General features: G+C 43.4%; 1 protein-coding gene and 1 long non-coding RNA gene across 5 annotated transcripts in view; both read right to left on the bottom strand.

The window, feature by feature from the left end:
- Window positions 1–22,969, bottom strand: part of LOC142558606 (uncharacterized) — a 163,475-nt gene that overhangs the window by 117,607 nt on the left and 22,899 nt on the right. The window lies entirely within an intron of this gene.
- Window positions 4,245–7,553, bottom strand: LOC142557891 (uncharacterized). Its single transcript, XR_012822895.1, has 3 exons — window positions 6,561–7,553; window positions 4,984–5,058; window positions 4,245–4,915 (listed from the first exon to the last, which is right to left on the bottom strand). It is a non-coding gene; the product is annotated as an uncharacterized LOC142557891 (long non-coding RNA).

Raw genomic sequence — 22,969 nt, 5'->3', positions numbered from 1 at the left:
TCACAGCGATGAACTTCGAAGTTTGGCAAGTCGGATAATACCTCATTGTCACTGATCTCCGATGTTAGCCCCATTTCTGTTAAAATAAGTAAATTACTGCCTGATGAAGAAACGAGACTTGATATGTCTTCACGTTTGGGAAGAAAACTACGGGCGTTAGTGAAAATAACAGATAAAGATTATTCGTTGTGGTGATGTGGCGAGGGTTAAGCGATCCTCTATTGCACTTTGATTGCTAGTGCATCTCCTTTACAGTTTTAGATGATTCATCATATTCGTAGCGTTTGGATCCTATGACAAGTGTTTTGAAACGTAGTTTGAAAGGTGTTGCCTTGCTTTTGCCGAAAAGAACAAGATGTTTGTGGGCATTTCGAACAGCGGGTGAAAAGTCCTCGCCAATACTGCAGTTACTCCCCTTTAACTTGCGACCATTAGACAAGACCAATTCTTTTGTTTCATAGAATGCAAACTTGGCAATGATGGGGCGGTTACGGCCAGGTGAATAGCGTCCTAGCCGGTGTGCACGCTCAATTTCTTTTGGATCGAGGCTTATGTTCATGTGTTCTTGAATGTTATCAATAAATAGTTTTTCTGATTGCGCAAAGGTTTCAGGAGGGTTGGGGTCAGAAACGCCATACAATATTAAATTGTTTCTGCGTGAACGGTTGTCAGCATCCTCTACGCGGCTCTCTAGGCTAGATACCAGGCGACCAGGTTCAGAGGTTGCAGCGTACACAGCTTCTAATTCACTTCGCAGGGGTATCAGTGCCTGGCAATGTTGTTCCAGTTCCATAATTCGCTTATTTAAATCTGTTAGTGTTGCGTCGGCGCACGAAAGTTGATTCTTTAGACCTTGTACCTCAGTGATTAGTGTGCTTTGTCCAACTGTCAGCTTCTGCAGCTCAGCGAAAACGTCAGCTGCACTAGGCCCCAGATTGGTTTCGACATCGCCTGACAGCAACAGCAATGACTGAATAGCATGCACACATTCACTAAGCATACAGCTCATTTGACTCAAAATTCAAGGACAATTAAAGGATTTCAAGGATGCCAAAGGCCAAAATTCAAGAAGATGGAAGAAATCCTTATTCACACACATACGCTAAATATAATGAATGCTCCTTCTTAGGTGCAACATCTTGCAGCTAAGCAGCTGCCAACTTTTACATACACTTCAAGCTTCTTCAGGTCACTTTACTAAGTTGGCTTTCCCATAGTAATGATGTCAATCACTCATTTACATGATGCTTAGTAATGTCCTACTTCGGCCTTGTCGTGTTGAGCCCAAATGGTTGCAACTATTTTTCCATCATGCATTGCTAAAGCCTAGGGCTTGAAAATGGAACATGATGGCTGCGGTGTGAACCAACTAGCAAAACAACAAAATGGTTGATAGTCACCTGATTTGGATCTGTCTAGCTCCACAATAGGAACAGTGATGTAAAACAAGCCTGTCATTGATGGCTGCATGTGGACATGTCGCATTGCAATTGTCGAGCAACACTCTCAAAAGAAAATATCTCGGATGGATTCTTGATAGACAGTGTCCATGGCATAGACCCTATGTGGAGTTTGCTACTTCGAATGTTGAAAAGTCGGCCCCAACCACAGTTTTCAATGAATTAAAGGAGCACATTTATTTTCCAAGAATTTTAAGAACCTTTGATTCTGTGTTTTTATTTTAGTCCAAATTTAAGGGTTTTCAAGAATTTCAAAGTGTACGAACCTTGACTGTAATGTTAATTCAACCTAATAACAAAGCTAAGGAGAAGGACAAAGTAAACCCTCTAAAAAAAACAACACACTGCGCTGACTTGCTTCTGAAACAGCCAAACAATTATATACACTAGAAAGCTTCATTGAAGACACAGAACGAGGGGGCAGTCACACTAAGGATTCATTTGCATAGGAAATCCCAGGTTTAGTTAGGTAGGCAATGTCCTTGTCATTAAACAAAACACTGACATGTTCTTCCTTTCGATTTCATTATTCAGAAGGCTTAAAATAAACCCCCAGATTGCCACGCAGTGCTTTTATTCCCAAACTAATCAATAACCAGCTAGCTCATTCTTTCACATTAGGTAATCAACAGTGTTAAGAAACTCAAGCTTGCTATCCTTGCAGACTTAACTTTTAGTACCTCATACCCTAATCTATCAATGAATTTCAACTGCAGTGTCCATCTAGCATCCTGCATTGTTTGTGAGTTAGACATATTTATTAAGTTCTGGGATTTTACATGCAAAAGACGATGAGGCATACAATACAGTTAATTTTGACTTCCTGGGACTCTTTAAAGTGCCTAAGTACACGAGTGTTTTTGCATTCAGCCCCACTTGAAATGCAGCCACTGTGACCGGGATCGAACCTGTAATCTTGAGCTAAGCAGCGCAACGCCGCTCCATCTAGGCTACCGTGGCAGGTCGTTTGTGTGTACAAAACATGGGCTGTTTCCTGGCCTGAAAGACACTGTCTGTGAGCAGTCAAAGTGCAGACAGTGGTTTCCTGCAGACACCCATGAATGCTAGAAATTATACAGGGACCTGTTAGCACAGTGGAACCTCGCTAATTTGAACCTGCTTAATTCGAGCTTCTGGTTCATTCGAATTAACACTGTGGTCTCGTCAAAATTATGTGTATGTCAATGTTTAAAACAAGTGGCAATTCAAATTTGTAAGCATTTGCGACGGGCGATTTGCAATGAGCTGGCTCGCTGCTTTCTGCTCTCAGCAGCAGGCCAACGCCATAGAGTTACTATACTGACTCTAGAGGACAAGCTACCCATACGGCCCATGCATTGAAATTGGGAACAGCAAGAGCGCCGCCATGTTGCTATGCGCTGAGGCTGCCAGCTCCTGAGACGCTTGCTAGACTTGGTGACAGTAGTCAGTTTTAATCCGACAATGGTAGCAGCGTAGCAGCATGGCGTCTCGCTTGTAGTGTGGTGATGTGGTGTGCGTGCAGCCGTATTCGTTCCGTAATTCTCTTCCCATGAGCGCGGTGTGTTGTAGAAGCCACTGTCACGATCTATCGTCGCGAAAATATATCGTTGTTGTTTTTTTTTAACTACAAGTACTGATCCAGCTGTAGGGCACATGTAACCGACAAACGGAAGTCTCAGGAGAGCACCTGAAATTATAATAAAGCAGGCGGTGCAGGAACTCCAGGGCACCCAAGGGACAGTGGGGGGATCAAAGCTCAAAGCAGAACAGTACATAGGTTGGTGCCGCCGAGGCAGGTGTGTGCCAGGGAGTGTTCGCACGGACAGCTCCCCTGGCACACGCAGCAGTGCCTCGCAAGGTCGAGATACTTTAAAGGCACCTGCGCTCACGATCTTTCTTTCGCCTCAGTGCAGTGAGCAAGATTAACCAGAATAATATGGAGAGCCACTAGTGCAGTTGTGACATGTAGCTCGCGTCGCCGGGCGTATGTATTATATCAGAGTTCGTTGTATGAACTTTAGGCATAATAAGCTTTGTTACAGTACCTTAAAGGATGTGGGGTTCTCCTCTGTGCTCTTGGGACAAAGGAACGACAACACAGTAGCGCAAACAATCACAAGGGCATTTATTGCACCTTTCATAGATCAATGCCTGCTAGCCGAGTTGCTATCCACAAAACATGCCGATGGGCACGCGACAAATCTAGAAGTCCGACTCACCGCGACCGGATAGCGAGCGAATATGTTCGCCCCATGCTGGATCTCAACGCCTGGTCGTTCGCGCGTACGGTCACGCAAACGGTGGCGCGTTCCAAGGCGACCACGCGAGACGGTCTCGCAGTAGCATGGATCGGCGCACGCGCGGCACGGCACGTCCGTACTGCTCGCTGTCCCGAACCCAAGACAGAGCGCCTTGTCTTGCGGCGCCCAAGTAACCACGCCTGTTGGCAGCGTAAGCAGCGCAACACTTGCGCCATCTCTCGCGCTGCGCTTCAACCACATCGACCGCCGCGGGCGTCACGCAGGCCACGCGGCGAAGTGGGATTGCAGGAGATGGGGGAAAACAAGACATCTGGGGACGCGCGAGAGTCGCGCTTCCCCACAAGGAATGAATCTAGAGGACGGTTTTGGTACGTTTTTTTCGTACCGCCCTAATCCTAAACACCCCCCCCCCCACAAACCCACACTAATACCCCCCATTTTTTTCCATGTACAGTATATTCCATCCCATGACGGATTGACCAGTTCAAGTCAATAACTGTCATAGGAATTACTCTAATAAACACCACGATGGGATAGCTTAATTTTTTATTGTAACACTGAAAACTACATAGAACTTCATTTCGTATACTATATGAGAGAAGTATAGGCCTTTTGCACATGTAGATATCACAAGCTTAATCCAGTGTGCAATACACAGACAAAGCAGCTGCTACAACATGAACTGCATTGAGGGCCACACAACACATACGTAATTAAAGGTGTAAAATATTAGGGAAGCTTCAAAGTACGCTCTGTAGCACTGCAAAGTGTAACATGTACGTGTACACTAAATGTTCAAAAAAGCAATGCATCAATGTCCCATTTGCCTTCAAGTTTACTATCAAGTTCAAGTTTACTGAAGTTTATTATGAGCATATGTACAACAGGAATCTGCTGACGCACGTGCAGTAAACGTAGCTGTTCGAGGTGTGCTGGCTGCCTCAGTGTAAGAAAAAGAAAGAAATTGGGTGAATGTCGACACCAGTGCCACTGCTTCTTGCCTCTAACCTGCACGTGCCTCCGCGGCATCTTTGTTGGTGGAGTCTGCACAGATGAGCTGGCATGGCAAGGCATAGGAGTCATACGAGAGAAAGAGTATCGTTTACATGGAGAAGTGGCTGTTCACATTGCCTGTCGCTTTCCCTCAAATGCTTCCTTGGCGACTAGGGTGACACCCGCAGTCAAGGTGGCTGTTCGGGGTGTGCTGGCTGCCTAAATGTAAGAAAAAGAAAGAAATTAGATAAATCTCAATACCAGTGCTATTGTTTCTTGCCTCTTACTTGCATTTGGCTCCACGGCCTCTTGGCTTGTGGAGTCTGCATGAGAGAGCTGCTGTGGCTAGGCGCAGGCATTGTCTAAGCAAAAAGAAAAGGTCATTCAAATGGGTAATTATGGAAATAAATGCAGTTCTTATGTCTGCTTCTTGCACTCTTTTTGCCTAAAAGTTTTCAAACATAGTGCCCATGATACACCAGCACTTTGAGTGCTTTTGCTTTTTACCTGTAGGTGTTGCTGTGAGATCCTTAGTATGGCTGCATGTAGCATTGTAACACTTGGTGGAGGCATTTGAAGTGGCAGCAAAAAATATAAAGTTATCCCTGTCTGCATGAATGCTTTCAATTTCTAAATGCAGCGATAACTATCACTATTGGTGCAAGGCCGCCCACATCTACGCGGCAAGTGCCATAGCTCGATACTGAATTTTTCCTTTAGTGTTTCAGTTTCACAAGGCATGATATGTCCACATTAGATGTGATCCGTTTCTTTTTATTTGTCCCAGTATGGAGAGAGCATCACTAAATTGTTTTTTTATTTTTGCGTGGCTTGTTTTTTGGTTTGTTTCTGAATTTATCAAGCTGCAGTTTCATGATGCTAACGTGACTCATGTGATGACAATCATGAGCTTTTGTTTTGCAGAAAAACAATGCATTTCCTGACCCATTGTTTGCTATCCCATCACTCGCATAATTTTGCAGAGTATTCTACCTATATTGACTTGCTTGACCTCCACTAAAGTTTTGCATTTTCAAATACCATTCTTTCCTTAAAATCATTCGACACTTCTCAATTTCTGTACCTTGAGCTTCTGATACTATGCATTCCGCATTTTTGCTTGTTGTCTCTTACTAGAAATGTCTTCTTTAATTTACAGCTTAAATTTTACCTTTGGAACACACAGAAGGGCTTGCCATTGCATATCTGCATAACAGGGAAACATGTTTCATTAAACATTTGCAAAATCCAATAGAAGATTGATGAATGCAGCTTGCAGTGTGATATGACAGAATGAGCCATAAAATTAACTCATTTCACTTGGTAAATTAAAGCACATATTAGTGTGATGTACAAGATATGTTATACTAACGTGGTGGGTTCTCTTGCTTATACAGCTAAATAATCGGTGCGCGAGAAAAAAAAATATTTTTGCATACCCCTTGTACACACTGATTTAAGGAAAATGAGCTGGAGCTGTCGACATGATCTACTTATTTTACCTGCGAGTATGGTCAACAAAAATGTGTCCCAGCTACTTAGTGGTATTTGAGATTATGTCAGTATTGCATATGTGCCTGTTGTCTAAAATAATTGAATTTTGCAAATGCTCGCAGGGATCTGATGTGCATATCTTCAGTTTATGGATACATGTAAAAGATTCAGCATCAAGTGCAAGTGAACGGTCCCACAGGCCCGGAGTCGATCATGCAAATAGATTTGCTGCATGAGTTTGTGGCCAGAAAAGATATGCCACATGAAATGGCATGCAAGGAAGTGTTGAAAATATTGCAGAGTTAATAAAACGCCTACGCTATTAATATGTGGGTTCATGCTCTCGATTTCGTCCGTATTAGACACTCACCTCTTGATTGCGTCATGGCACACAAATATTCGGCATCAGGCTGTTTTTGTGTGGTGGCCTTTGTGGAAGCATGATTGTTCAAAGTGTGACAATTAAACAGATTCTATGACTTGTTTGTGGATTCGCCAGTACAATTCCGGTGAGCTGGTCCACCTGTCTAGCAATTTTCTACTGAAGGGAAACCTGCAAATAAAAACACCGCTCCGCATATAAAAAAATGCTCTACTGTGACGCTTCTCAAACAATTGTGATGCATCACAAGAGCTATCTACTCGAGTAAGGTTCTGAACAAGAAGATACATTTGCTTACTTACATGTGAAGGTAAATGCCAGAGCCCTTCGGGGGTTGGGTGTGGCACAAAAGGTACGAAGGCGCCGTAGCATCTGATGTCGCATGATCGCATGTCAAATCTAAACTGTACGAAACTACTACACATAAAAAAAAGATTCAAAACAGAAATTCGTGTCATCCTTTATTGCATGAATGCATACATCGTGATTTTCATAAGTCACACACTTAACAAGTGCTTTCTGTAAACTTAATATTAACTCATAACCTTCATAAAGCCATCAGGTATGCGTTTTTAAATGACAAAGCATAAGGTGACCTGTACTTGTATTCAGCGCTTTCAATAGTAAGTGCGCTGGCCACATTGATCAGTAGCAACACTTAATAAACTTAATATTAACTCATAACCTTCATAAAGCCATCAGGTATGCGTTTTTAAATGACAAAGCATAAGGTGACCTGTACTTGTATTCAGTGCTTTCAATAGTAAGTGCGCTGGCCACATTGATCAGTAGCAACAGGGCGGCGCCCTAGCGGTTCCCACTTTTTCGGGCCAGCTTTTCCTCTAGAGTTGGTTATATTAACTCTATGGCCAACGCATCCGGCAGCATCCCCGACATGGCAGTGCAGCCATGCGCCAGTTTCTGCTCCTGTTTCCTGTTAGAAGAACTGTATTTCAGCATGCTCACCAAAGATTCAAACAATTAAAGAGTAGTCAAAGGCAAATGTTACTTTGAGGTACAGCTTCACAGCAGCAAACATTTTGCCCATAGGTGTGGCTTTACAGCAGCGCGTGCCGCGCTGCTGTAAAGAGTGAAGCCCACTTTCCAGAACTCACTTGTGTGTTAGCTCAGTGCACATGCGCCACACAATTCCTCCTCCATTCAATGAGCTCTGTCTAACTCAAACTCCGTCAATTTGAACAAACTTTCGGGCCCCTTCAAGTTTGAACTATCGAGATTTGACTACATCAGCTTGCCATGGCAATAATGTGAGACTGCGTGCACAGAAAACAATGGGAGATGAAATTTTGCAGGCAGGGGGCACCGTTATAAACAGAACAGAAGGAAACCTCAGCACAGAGCCAGTGATGCCATATCCTCACTGCCCCGAGTTAGTGTACTCAGCGTGAAATGCTGGCATTTTCCTTCAGCTTGTGTGCAACAATTGCACACGCAGAGATAGCACATCAGAAGCACTGATCAAAATTATACTTTACTCGTCTCACATCTGCATAACAGTTCTGAATGGAGCTGTGCTGCAAATTTGAATGACATATATAAGCTGTTCTGGTAAAATGAGTAGGAAGGCAGACAGGCAGGCGTTTCCTCTCAGTGTACCTCGTCATCTGGTGCCTTCACTCTTTTCCACAATGTTTTACAGCAGGCATATTTTTCAAGTGGGTGGATAGGTGTTTTCCAAGTATGCCAGACGAGAAATAGTTCATGTTCGCATGTCTGACATCCCTGTGGAGAGTTCTCGCATCGAGTTCACATGTTATATATTTAACAAAATGTGAAAGGAACTTTCAAATTCCCAATCCATCTTGCGGCTGTACTTTTTTCATGCCTCCGTAGGTATAAAAGTTGTGGTGAAACTAAATTTTCAATGGACAGAATGAAGTGGCATGTGAAGGGGGTATTTCCAGCAATAATTAGTTTGCTCAGTTAATAAAGACTGTTCATTTTCTTCATTGCGTCAAGTCTTTCTAAATGCTTCCACTATGTATTGTACCAAAAACATTTTCTCTGCATAAGTGTGAACTATGCGTGCTAACTCCACCAGATTCCTGATCTCCCAAATGGGTACATTGCGCTTAAGTGGATGAGCATAATATATACATGCAAATGTATAAACTTCACCAAAATCAGCCTAAGATGGTGAAAAAGTCTTGAGCAGGACTGCCGGCAGACTATCCACTCCCTATACGCCTCGTGCACCGCCTATAGAGGCTAGAGTTACTGTATGTGCTACCGCAGGTAGCAGAGTTACGCGTCTGTTTTATCACGCCGCTAGCGCCTCTATTGGCAGAACGTCATCACGTGGTAGCCAAGCAACCGTGCATTGCGGAGAAGCAGATGTTCGGGCCAATTTTTGTATTTCCCGACGCCGCCGCTGCAGCGAACTGGATTGACACTAGTTATCGCCAGTCAAATTCAAATCCAATCCGGCCGATCTTGCCGTTCGCCGTCCACGTGCGTGCTAGCTACGTAGCAACAACGCAACGTGCGCAGCGCATCTCACGTTTGTTTCGTCGGCCTGCCTCGTGACACCTTACCTGCCTCGTGACACCTTACTACACTAATTGTTTTTCTTCCTTTGTAAAACTAGTGAAGGGTGCTCAGGTAAAGACACCTGAACAAACATATTTTCAGTCAACTGCCTATTGCGTCAAGTCTGTATGAGATGAAATTGCTTGACTAACAGCTACGTGCTTTTTGGGCTGTGCTAAAATATTCAGAGCTGGAATATTAAAAGCTACTGCAAGTCTGGATTTTTTTAAGATAATGGAAGCACATAGAGTTATACAGAAGATTTAGCTGGAATTACCAGTTTTCTGCTTGTGATGCACCACACTGCTTTCACAGAGGTGTCGTAAGAAAGCCAGCTCACATTTTCATGATTATGCACTGCTTGGGTTGTTTCTGAATATGAAAGAGGTTACTACTAAGTAAAGATATTTAATCAACTACAGCTTATGTGAAGCAGGATGCAAGAGGAATGAATGTCGTCATTTAACATACAGTAAGGGCCTAACTGTGTTTTGAATTATTCCCTATATTGTAGCTATGTCAATCCTGCGAGAAAAACTTTCGCTACACTCCCACAGAAGGCTACTTTTGGAATCCCTGCAGTGAAAAGGTACATAATGAAATCACACTTGCAGGTGTAGCTGATATCCATTGCTTGCTGGTAGATGGATATGTTCCTACACAAGATCTAATGGGGCACCAGAGTCGAAATATCAATGGTTGGTCATTGATTCACCAGTAATATTTTAGACTGGTTACATGCTGAGAGCTATGGCACATAAGCAAGTATGGACCTCATTATATTTAGTACAGTTCCCTTTGTAAAAGAGCACCACTTGATAAAGCTCACTATATCAAAATATTTGCACGCGCATACACTAGTGTTTTTTTTTTTTCTGAAATTCACATTGTGATTTTATTGCCAAAAAAGAGGTAGTTGCGGCTCGGTGCTTTTTGTTACTGTTTACATGCTAAAAGAGCACTGCACTGCTCTTAGTAGAGCGTATTTATCTCTGTTGAAACAAAACCTGAGTGCCAAGCAGTATTCAAGCGAAGGAAAGTTATTAAAGTATCTTATTGTTTACCTCAATTAATAAAGTTTGTCCAGTTTTTAATACGCTATGGTATTTCGAACCTTATACTACCTTGTGAAGTAGCTTTTTCGCACGAAAGTTTTTGTAGGATTTTCGGAATCTATAAAATAACATCACCATATTCCCTAAGTTGATTTGGTGCGATCTAATCGTTACCGTCGCGGTTCACGAATGCTGCATCTGGTCGGCGTATATAGAATACACAATCTATTCTAGATACGCGAGTGCCCATACGTTATTAGGGCGGAGAAAGTGCACAGGTGAATGCAAGTCCAAAAAAAAAACTATTATACGCGCTGCATCTTACTCCGCGCGCTAAAAAAGGGCAGCGCCTTTTTCTTCACAATCTAATCCAGTCAGCTGTTTCGACGCGCTTTGTTTGCGATTAGGCGGAAAAGCGGAGCACAAGCGATGCAAAAGCGCCCACGGTCGATCGACGATACGCTAGGCATGTCACCTGCAAAAACAGAGTGTGGCGTCGCCGCATAGACTTGGTTGCTTCTCAGGCAAGATGGCGGACCTACGCGCAACTCTGCTACCTACGGTAGCATATACAGTAACTCTAATAGAGGCGACACTGAAAGCCACCTAGCGGACACTTCCAACAGTACACGCGGGAGCAGTAGCAGACGACAACCCCTTTGCAGCAAGGATGGGTGAAGTTCACGGCTGAGATTTCTCCTTTGTTCGGGTGCCAGGCTGCTGCTTCTGCTGTGACAGCTGTAGGGAAGATGCTGACCTATGTGCGAGCGGGTATGTACACGATGTTACCGGTGTTTGGGAGAACATGGGTCCACAGACGTGCAAGGTGTGTCCCGCGGACAAACGCCATGAACCCCATTTACATGACGTGGAGCTCATGTTCACTAGCCGATAAATTTTGTAGAGTGATGCGATCTCTCGATGATTTTTTTTACTCTACCCTTGCCGCAATGCTGCTTCTGTACCTGAATAATAAGCACCCGTCGTTAGTGCAGACTTATATCAAACAAATCCACACAGGTGCAATCGCTGCATATGCCGTTGTGATTTTTGTGCCGATGAATACATGTGACATCGCCGAATAAGTGCAGTCGAAGTCGCCTCAAGAAGAGTAATTGCCAATTTATTGATGGAAATGCGTGCACTAGCCAACGAAGTCACCAAACACACGGGTTAATAAAAGCGCATGCTAGTGCTGTACCACCGATGCAATTCTGCTGCATATGCCGATGAACTACCGTTTCCGCTGCGGTTTGTGCAATTTTAAATTCCCCAAGGGAGCTGCTTGGAAACGTACAAAGCTAAAGGCTGACTAACTTTTCAGTACTTTTTTTATATTACTAGAGATAGGTGCCACATGATATATTTAAAGGCAGAACAGCGCCAGTCAAAGTAGATAAGCGCTGGCGGCAAGGCCCGGGTTAGTCGTCTGCAGCGTAAGTATAAGAAAGAATTCAGTTAAGTACAAAACTCACATGCAAGAAGGGACTAGGTTGCGAAACAAACAAATCACTCGGCGTGTTAAGTTTGCTCAGGCAGTATCGAGGTGTGATGACTTCCCAAATGGGACGCGAACTTTTCAGCGAGAAATGGAACAAAAATACCATATGCAGCAGCTATTATCAATTCTCGCCCTGAACTACCTATTTTCTAAACACATTTCCAAAAACGCAAACAATATCTAAGATGCCCTCAGGCGAAAAGAATAAAGCTGTTAAAGAAGCACTTCCATGGTATCATTCCGATAAGACACAGCGTGATTTATACCTTTTACAAACAAGGCAGGGTGAAAACTTCGCAGCTCAAAAGAATCGACAAGAGTTTTGCATGGAGCAACTAGCAACAGTTAAACATGTGCAAAGCCACGCATAAAATAGATGTAAAAACATGAAGTGCGCGACAGCTGGTGCGAGGATTTACCGCGCCATATGAAACCAACAATTTCAGTTCTTGCAAACTTCAGTAGCTTTAACATACAACGCAATGCGCTCGTGCATCGTGCTGCCTAGCTAGCGCAACGCAGTAAAGAAGCGGAAAACAATATAAGCGGCAAACAGCATTCCAAACTTTAGCGAAATGCCTTGAAACCTCATGTTGCACTGCAGACGAACTTCGTTGCTCACGCATCTAACTATGATCGAGGGGAAAAGAACACCGACGAGACAAAGGAAAGGATGAGAACAAGAAATTTCCCTTCGAAGCGACGATCCATTTTCGCTACCGTTGCTCCCACTAATGAGGCTTTGCCGGGAATGATTAGAACCGTATCCCCGGCACGTTTTCACCGGTATTTGAACCCCCCACCCTGCAACAATCCTTCGACATTCCCTGAAGCTTTGGCCACCCCACACGTGCGAATGGTGTTGCCTATCTTGCTCTGAAAACGTGAATAAGACAGAGAAGCACGATCAACCACACAACAAACTACGTTGCGCGCCAGGCTCCTCTCCCGCGTGTTCTGCGCAAGGCCGCCACCAGTGGCGCATCCGTCAGCATGCACGGCGCGTATATTATTATGGCGCAAGGGCTACAACGGCCAAAGAGCGCCAGCAACAACGTTTAGTAGTGCGGTAGAATGTTATAAACATGACAGCGGGTATAATGGGTTGCAATGCCTGTGATGTACTGCGGTGGCTGTAAAGGCCTAGGAATTAAAAACATGAGGCTTGCATTTCTTGAGAGAATTTAAGATGATTATGTAGGATTTCGGGTAGCGTAGGGAAGATGAGTTTAAAAGTGGTAAGATATATTTTTCAAAAAGTTCACATCATTAAGATAACTTAACAGCCGGTCAAGGGGGAATATCGGCTCAGTCGATAGGAAAAATGCAGGGTGCATAGGTAAATTGCTACGGTAAAGTTCAGGAAAGTATTTTTTTCACGTGGCTTCCATGCCAGGGCATTGTATAAGAACATGTATGACTGTGAGTTGACTTCCACATCTAATGCAGACTGGTGGATCAGTACCGGTTAGCAAGTATGAATGTGTTGCATGTGTGTGTCCTATCCTCAGTCTCGACATGATTACTTCCTACTGTCTATGCCGGTGTACAGGTGTTTGCGTAATGTAGGGTTGGATGATGTGAAGTTTATTATTTTCTGTGTCCCAAGCTTCTTGCCATGCGTGACGCAGTATTCCTCGAATGACAGGTTTCATATCTGTACATGGAACATAACTTATGTCTATTTGGGGCCTTAGACCTGCTAAAGCCGTATTTGCGTCTGCCGCTTCATTACCAGGTATACTAGTATGGCCCGGTACCCAGCAGATATGTAGCCCTCTCTTCTAGGCTAAGGATAAGCTGCTAATGAGAGTGTTTATGACCGGATCCTTTCTTTGTTTTTCTAGGTGTATCAACCGGACCACACTTAAGGCATCTGTGTATATTATCGATTGGTTGATCTGTTTTGTTATTTCTTTAACTGCAAGGAGTATAGTATGAGCTTCAGCAGTGAAGATACTTGTGTATTTGTTTAATCTTACATGGGCTACAAAATCTGGACCAATTGCCGCACATGATGTTGTTTCAGCAGTTTTTAAAGTATCAGTGTAAGATTCTGGACACTTGTACTTACTCTGTAGTGATAAGAAGTGTTGCTCTACAGCTTCTTGGGGTGTGTGCTTTTTGTTTGTTTCTGTGAATGAGAAGTCACAATGTATGGTGACTGATTCCCATGGTGCTACTAACTTGTTAGTGTTATGCAGGAGAACGTCCGACAGCAATATGTTGTTTTCTTCACATAGCGACAATGCTTTCAGTAGAAATGGCTTTGCTAATGTTGGCCGCTTTGCAAAGAGGGTTTGCGTTTCTGTGCTCTTCATCATTTTGTAACACGGGTGTTCTCGGTTGGAACTAATCTTAAGTACGTACATAAAACTACAATAATTACGTTGTCTATCTAGGTTCCACTGATTAGCTTCTACGTGCAACTTGCAACAGGGCTAGTACGGAATGCACCTAGGGCTAGTCGCATGCCAAGGTTATGTACAGGATCCAGAATTTTTAAAACAGAACGTGAAGTTGATTGGTAAACAATGTTCCCGTAATCCATACGTGTTCTAATCAAACTGTTATAGAGCGAGAGCAAGCATTTCTTGTCAGTTCCCCACAACTGGTGCGAAATAATTTTGAGGATGTTCATATTTTTAAACGTTTCATTTTTGTTTTTTATATGTTGTACAAACGAGAGCTTATCCTCCAATATAACGCTAAGAAATTTCTGCTCCTTTTTTACACTAAGCACATATCTGTTCATCGTAATATTCAGTTCAGGATGCATGCCTCTTTTCCGAGAAAATAACACGCATGTCATCTTTTCTTCATTAAAGCGAAAGCCATTCTTGTCAGCCCATTTTGAAAGCCTGTTCACTCCCAGCTGAATCTGCCTCTCGCATATGGACAGATTGTATGATTTAAAACTTATCCGTATATCATCTACACAGACTGAGTAGGATATAAATGGTGGGAGTGTTTTTGTAGTGCGTTCATTTTAAATAAGAATAGTGTACAGCTGAGCACTCCTCCTTGTGGTACACCGTTCTTTTGCACAAAGACTCTCGACATTGCAGTTCCCACCCTTACTCTGTACTTTCGTTCGGACAGGTAGCTTTTTATTATGTTAAACATGTTGCCTGACACGCCATACGACACGAGGTCTTGCAATATGCCAGACCTCCAGGTAGTGTCATAAGCTTTTTCGAGATCAAAAAATACTGATAGACAGTATTGCTTATGAATAAATGCGTCTCGTATATAACTCTCAAGTAGGACTAGGCTATCTGTTGTGCACCTTCCTGTTCTAAAACCGGCTTGGCGGGGATCCAGAATTCCATTGTACTATTCCAAAAAGTACATTAATCGGCAGTTTGTCATTTTTTCAAACACTTTACATACAGAGCTTGTTAGAGCGATAGGTCTGTAGCTCTGTACACAGGAGGGCTCTTTTCCATGCTTTAATATTGGTACTACTATAGCTTCCTTCCAACAGGACGGCAATCGACCACTGCAGAAAATTTTATTGAACAGGTATAAGAGGCATTCAAGTGCTTCCTCGGGTAAATTCTTGACCATCTCATAATTAATACTGTGTAATCCTGGCGCAGAGTTTTGGCAGTTGCGCAAAGCTATTTTTAATTCTTGCATCGTGAATGGGCAATTGTACCCATCGCTATGGGATTTTTGGAAGGAGAAGGGTGCTGACTCAGCTGATTTTTTATACGTTAGAAATGCTTTTGTGCAATTCGCACAGCTCGATATGGGCTCAAAGTGTTCGCCCAGAGAATCTGCTTGCCCTTCTAATGTAGTAGCACAGTCATTTACCATGGGCAAGGGTAGTGTGGTATTCCCCTTCAGCCTTCGAACACTACTGTACACTTTCTGGCCATCTTTGTATGAGTTTATTGAGCCGATATAATTTCTCCAACTAGCTCTCTTGACCTCCCAACGAATACGTCTTTCATTTACTTTTGCACGTTTGAAATTTATAAGGTTTTCTTCTGTTAGATATTTGGAAAATGGACGCCATGCTTTGTTTTGTTCTTTTCGTGCTTCCTTACACTCTTCATTCCACCAGAGCTTAGAATTCACTATTTTACCAGAGGTTTGTGGTATCGATTGTTTCGCGGCATGGATGATGTGTTCAGTTACATAGGCGGTCATTTCGTCAATACCAAGCTGCCTTATGGATTCAAGGGACATACATGCAAGCTCTTTGAATTCTGCCCAGTTTGCAGCATTTAGCTTCCATATTTTTGGATTTAAAGGTGGGTCACACGTATGCATCGCCTCTAAGAGAACTGGAAAATGGTCGCTTCCAAAGGAGTCTGTGAGAGCTTTCCATTCAAACCATGGCAGAAGTGTTACAGAAACAACCACCAGATCTATTGAGGAGTAGGTGTTATGTGTAGTGCTATAAGTCGGGAACTTTTTGCTAAACAGGGATGCTGCAGAGGATAGAAGAAATTTTTCAATTACCTGGCCTCTTGCATCACAGCGCGAGTCCCCCCAGAATCCATTATGAGCATTAATATCACCAACCACAATATACGGCTCAGGAAGCTGGTCTATTAGTTTTTCAAACTCAGTAATGTCGAGCCGCTTGTCTGGTGGAATGTACAAAGAGCATACAGTAATAAGCCTATTAAGCAAAATAGCTCGTATGGCTACTGCTTCATAAGGTGTGTTAAGTTGGAGATTTTGGCATCCAACAGTCTTTGATAGTATTATTGCCTGATGTAGCATGTCCATCATCATGGTCTTTCCGAAAAATTCCAAACTGATTTAGAAAGTTCAAGTCACTTGATTATAAGCGCGTCTCCTCAACACAGAATACACTAGGCTTATACATAGATAACAATTCTTTGACGTCATCTAGGTTATGCAAAAGCCCCTGGCATTCCGTTGCAATATCTGAACACCCATTATGACAAAGGTTTTTTTGGGAGTGTTCTGTGTAGAGTGATAATGTTATTTTGGTTTTGGTGGAATTATTCGAGGGTTTCTTTTTCTTTTTTAGGTGCCTCAAGCAAGCTGCGCTTGTCTTTTGGTGCCGCTGGCACCGATGTACTTGAGTCAACCTCCATCTCCTCCTCAGAGGCGGTGGAAGCGGGGTCACGAGGCTCTGGGAGACGTGTCTCAGGCCTCGGTTTTTGCACAGTAACGCAGCCCTGCGAGAGCAAGGTCTGCGTGTTGTTGGATTTGGCAGCACTGGGTGCTGCCTCTGTGGGGACAGAAGAAGTCCCCCGTGGTTCACTGCGTGTGACCAGGGCGGGCTCTTTAGGCCGTTGTGAGAGCGCCCCCTGCCTCGTCACAGCGGCAAAACTTCGGTTGCGAGGAAATGTAAGTCGCCTTCATGCTTCAGAGAATGTGATGTCTTCATTGATCTTAAGGGCAATAATTTCTTTCTCTTTTTCCAGATTGGGTATGACCGTGAGAATGCAGGGTGATCCCCTTCACAGCAAAACACGTTTTGGGGCCAGTTGGTGCATAGCTTTCAATAGGTGAAGCGCCAATAGTGATGGCACACAAGAAGAAATAGAGACAGGACAAGGCGCTACTTGCAACTGTTTATTGAAGTCACAGGTGGCTGATTACATAGCCATGAGGAGAGGGGAACGAAAAAAGAGGGACACTGAATATGTGAATGCGCACGTGCGAGAACACTGAAGATATATATGAATGGAATCACGCTTAATCTACATCTAAAACTTATCTAAAAACATGCTTTCACCTGTGTATATATTCAGAGACGGGTACTAACACAGTTCTCCCCTCTTTTGTTAATCTTGCTGGCCTGCAACAATTCACGCGCAACAGAATCTTTACTTTTAAACATGATTGTCGTATCATGAAGCTTTGCTTGACATACTTGTTCATTCTCATTTCCGCAGGCCTTGCAATGAAGTGGCAAGTTCAAACCATATCCATTTTTCAATGAAAGCTTATGCTCCCGCAGGTGTTCATTAATACATTGGCCAGTTTGGCCGATATACTCTTTTCCACACTTCAGTGGTATGTGGTATACTACCCCTTCTTCACACTTAACAAAAGGATTCGTATGTTTAATAGAACACCCTACTTTTTTAGAGTCATCCGGACCAATCAAACGGCACAAAGTAGCAAATTTTTGCGGCACGGCAAAAACCACAGGAATTCTGTATTTCATGGCGACATGTTTAAGATTATACGCCACTTTATGAGAATATGGTATCACCACCGCTTTTGCTGCCTTTTCGACTGTTTGACCTTCTTCACTTCTTTTTCTTTCTTTTTTCAGCCTTTTCAATAATGCCTCTGAAACTGCGCTTAAAACCAAGCAAGGAAAGCCAGCCTTCCTCAACTTCAAAATCTGGTCGCCAAAGCTTGCTTGTGCCTTAAGATAGCACGATTTATTCAGCGCGGATTCGAGGCACATAGTGGCAATTGCTCATTTAACAGTCTTGGAGTGTGTAGACTCATACGGCAACAATTCATTGCGGGCAAGGGGTCAGTACATCCAGCAGGAACCTTCGTCAGTAAGGGTCATGTCAAGATCTAAAAACTGCAAGCCGTTATCCTTGGCTAGTTCAAAGGTAAAATCTAAGCCTTTTTCTTGCTGCTTAAAATCAGATAAAATGCCCTGCACGGTGTGCGAGTAAGCCATGGGAGATCGTTCCGTCAGTAAAATTAAAAAATCGTCAACGTACCTAAAAACCTTGAGCACTTTGCCTCCGTCAAACACCTTCGATAGCGCTCTGTCGATGCCCGCAAGGAAAATGTCACAAAGTACGGGAGCCACGCATGAGCCAATACAAATTTCTTTCTTTTGCACATAAAAGTGGCCCTGAAAACACACAGCTGTTGAGCACAAATAAAACTCCAAGAGTGCTACGAAGTTATCCACAGAAATTCCTGCGGTATTCTGAAAGGATACCTGCCCGTTCATCTCAATGCAGCTCAGGATGGCAGCTAACAATTCTTTTTGCGGAATAGAATAAAAAAGGTCAACAACATCTATTGGAAAAAAGCATCCTATCGTTTGGGACTCACGTAAAAAGGCTATGATGTCAAAACTATTCTTTACCATAAATGGGTCACCTATAACCAACGTGTTAAGCTGCTTTAGAAGGTAGCGGCTAACATTGTTTTGCCAGGAAGCCAGGAAGCAGACAGCTAAAGCGGTGGTGATACCATATTCTCATAAATTGGCGCATAATCTTAAACACGTTGCCGTGAAATACAATATTCCTGTGGTTTTTTCCGCACAGCGAGAACTTGCTACTTTGTGCCGCCTGATTGGTCTGGATGACTCTAAAAAAATAGGGTGTTCTATTAAACATACAAACCCTTTTGTTAAGTGTGAAGAAGGGGTAGTATACCACATACCACTGAAGTGTGGAAAAAAGTATATCGGCCAAACTGGCCAATGTATTAATGAACGCCTGCAGGAGCATAAGCTTTCATTGAAAAATGGATATGGTTTGAACTTGCCGCTTCATTGCAGGGCCTGCGGGAATAAGAATGAACAAGTATGTCAAGCAAGGCTTCATGATACGACAATCATGTTTAAAAGTAAAGATTCTGTTGCGCGTGAATTGTTGGAGGCCAACGAGATTAACAAAAGAGGGGAGAACTGTGTCAGTACCCCGTCTCTGAATATATACACGGGTGAAAGCATGTTTTTAGATAAGTTTTAGATGTAGATTAAGCGTGATTCCATTCATATATATCTTCAGTGTTTTCGCACGTGCGCATTCACATATTCAGTGTCCCTCTTTTTTCGTTCCCCTCTCCTCATGGCTATATAATCAGCCACCTGTGACTTCAATAAACAGTTGCAAGCAGTGCCTTGTCCTGTCTCTATTTCTTCTTGTGTGCCATCACTATTGGCGATTCACCTATTGAAATCCCCTTCACAGTTCGTGCAGTGTGATTCAGCATTACAATTATCAGATGGATGATCGTTAGAACTGCATTTGGCACACGTTAGCTTTCCTTTGCATGTCTGAGAGCTGTGCCCGAACCTCTGGCATTTGAAACAATGTCTAGGATTGGGGATTTTCACATAGCCTGCTTCGACTGAGTCTGGTAGTGTGGTGGAGCCAAATGTTAGGATTACATGTTTTGGGGGAATTTCTGTATCATTCCGACGGATCCTGATTCTTTGAACTTTGGTCATATTTTGTTTCGCAAAACCTTCAAGCAATTCTTCATCACTAAGTTCAAGCATGTCTTCATCAGAGATTACCCCACGAACACTGTTCATCAAACGGTGCGCCGTGACAGTTACTGCTATGTCACCAATGAACTTGAGGTCTGAAAGCTTTTAAAGTTGCTCTTTGTCTTTCAGTTCCAGAAGGATGTCGCCACTAGCCATCCTTGTAGCCTTATATCCTGTGCCTAATGTGTCTCTTAGGCACTTCGAAACTTTGAAGGGAGATAGTTTTCTGGCAGTTATATTGGCGTCAATGTGGATCACATGGTACTTCGCAAAGTTGTCGTAGCTCTTGAAGAAAAATCGACTGGTTGCTTCGTTGCGCCCCCTTTTTAGAGGACGATCAGTTAGGGAAATAGCAGGAGTAGCCATAAAAAGCATTTGTCTTCGGCAGCAGCGCCAGCCGCCCACACCGAGCCCAACATGGAGACGCCACAAGGCTTGTATCTCAAGACTTGCGCACGCCAGCTGTACGCCACTGCTATACGCCTCGTGCACCGCCTATAGAGGTGCCACTGAAAGCCACCTAGCGGACGCTTCCAGCAGTACACGCGGGAGCAGTAGCAGATCACAACCCTTTGCAGCAAGGATGGCTGAAGTTCGCAGCTGCGATTTCTCCTTTGTTCAGGTGCCAGGCTGCTTCTTCTGCAGTGACAGCTGTAGAGAAGATGCTGACCTCTGTGCGAGCGGGTATGAACACGATGTTACCGGTGTTTGGGACAACATGGTCCACATACGTGCAAGGTGTGTCCGCAGACAAACGCCATGAACCCCATTTACATGACGTGGAGCTCGTGTTCACTAGCCGATAAATTTTGTTGAGTGATGCGATCTCTCGATGGTTTTTTTTTATTCTACCCTTGCCGCAATGCTGCTTCTGTACCTGAATAATAAGCACCCGTCGTTAGTGCAGACTTATATCAAACAAATCTGCACGGTCCAATATCTGCATATGCCAGTGTGATCTTTCTGCCGATGAATATATGTGACATCGCCGAACAAGTGCAGTCGAAGTCGCCTCAAGAAGAGTAATTGCCTATGTATTGATGGAAATGCGTACTCTAACCAACGAAGTCACCAAACACACAGGTTAATAAAAGCGCATGTTAATGCTGTACCACAGATGCACTTCTGCTGCATATGCCGATGAACTACCGTTTCCGCTGCAGTTCGTGCAATTTTAAGTTCCCCAAGGGAGCTGCTTGGAAACGTACAAAGCTAAAGACTGACTAACTTTTCAGTACTTTTTTATATTACTAGAGAGAGGTGCCACATGATATATTTAGAGGCAGAACAGTGCCAGTCAAAGTAGATAAGCGCTGGCGGCAAGGCCCGGTTTAGTCGTCTGCAGCGTAAGTATAAGAAAGAATTCAGTTAAGTACAAAACTCACATGCAAGAAGGGACTAGGTTGCGAAACAAACAAATCACTCGGCGTGTTAAGTTTGCTCAGGCAGTATCGAGGTGTGATGACTTCCCAAATGGGACGCGAACTTTTCAGCGAGAAATGGAACAAAAATACCATATGCAGCAGCTATTAGCAATTCTCGCCCTGAACTACCTATTTTCTAAACACATTTCCAAAAACGCAAGCAATATCTAAGATGCCCTCAGGCGAAAAAAATAAAGCTGTTAAAGAAGCACTTCCCTGGTATCATTGCGATAAGACGCACCACGATTTATGCCCTTTACAAACAAGGCAGGGTGAAAACTTCGCAGCTCAAAAGAATCGACAAGAGTTATGCATGGAGCAACTAGCAACAGTTAAACATGTGCGAAGCCACGCATAAAACAGATGTAAAAACATGAAGTGCGCAACAGCTGGTGCAAGGATTTACCGCACCACATGAAACCAACAATTTCAGTTTCAACTTTTATCCCCAATTCTTCCCACTCCAGGTCTCTGAATACCTCCTGTAAACATGCTGTGAATAGCATTGGAGAGATCGTATCTCCCTGTCTGACGCCTTTCTTTATTGGGATTTTGTTGCTTTCTTTGTGGAGGACTACGGTGGCTGTGGAGCCGCTATAGATATCTTTCAGTATTTTTACATACGACTCGTCTACACCCCGATTCCGTAATGCCTCCATGACTGCTGAGGTTTCGACTGAATCAAACACTTTTTCGTAATCAATGAAAGCTATATATAAGGGTTGGTCATATTCCGCACATTTCTCTATCACCTGATTGATAGTATGAATATGGTCTATTGTTGAGTAGCCTTTACGGAATCCTGCCTGGTCCTTTGGTTGACAGAAGTCCAAGGTATTCCTGATTCTATCTGTACTTATCTTAGTAAATACTTTGTAGGCAACGGACAGTAAGCTGATCGGTCTATAATTTTTCAAGTCTTTGGCGTCCCCTTTCTTATGGATTAGGATTATGCTAGCGTTCTTCCAAGATTCCGGTACGTTCGAGGTCATGAGGCATTGTGTATATAGGGAGGCCAATCTTTCTAGGACAGTGTTCCCACCATCCTTCAACAAATCTGCTGTAACCTGTTCCTCCCCAGCTGCCTTCCCCCTTTGCATAGCTCCTAATGCTATCTTTACTTCTTCTGGCGTTACCTGTGGGATTTCGAATTCCTCTAAGCTATTCTCTCTTCCACTATCGTCGTGGGTGCCACTGGTACTGTATAAATCTCTGTGGAACTCCTCAGCCACTTGAACTATCTAATCCATATTAGTAACGATATCGCCGGCTTTGTCTCTTAACGCACACATCTGATTCTTGCCTATTCCTAGTTTCTTCTTCACTGTTCTTAGGCTTCCTCCGTTCCTGAGAGCCTGTTCAATTCTATCCATATTATACTTCCTTATGTCCGCTGTCTTACGCTTGTTGATTAACTTAGAAAGTTCTGCCAGTTCTATTCTAACTGTAGGGTTAGAGGCTTTCATACATTGGCGTTTCTTGATCAGATCTTTCGTCTCCTGCGATGGCTTACTGGTTTCCTGTCTAACGGCGTTACCACCGACTTCTATTGCGCATTCCTAATGATGCCCATGAGATTGTCGTTCATTGCTTCAACACTAAGGTCCTCTTCCTGAGTTAAAGCCGAATACCTGTTCTGTAGCTTGATCCGGAATTCCTCTAGTTTCCCT

This window comes from Dermacentor variabilis, chromosome 9 (genome assembly GCF_050947875.1).
Source record: "Dermacentor variabilis isolate Ectoservices chromosome 9, ASM5094787v1, whole genome shotgun sequence".
Taxonomy (NCBI): Eukaryota; Metazoa; Arthropoda; class Arachnida; order Ixodida; family Ixodidae; genus Dermacentor; species Dermacentor variabilis.
This window is presented reverse-complemented; position numbering and strand designations above follow the sequence as displayed.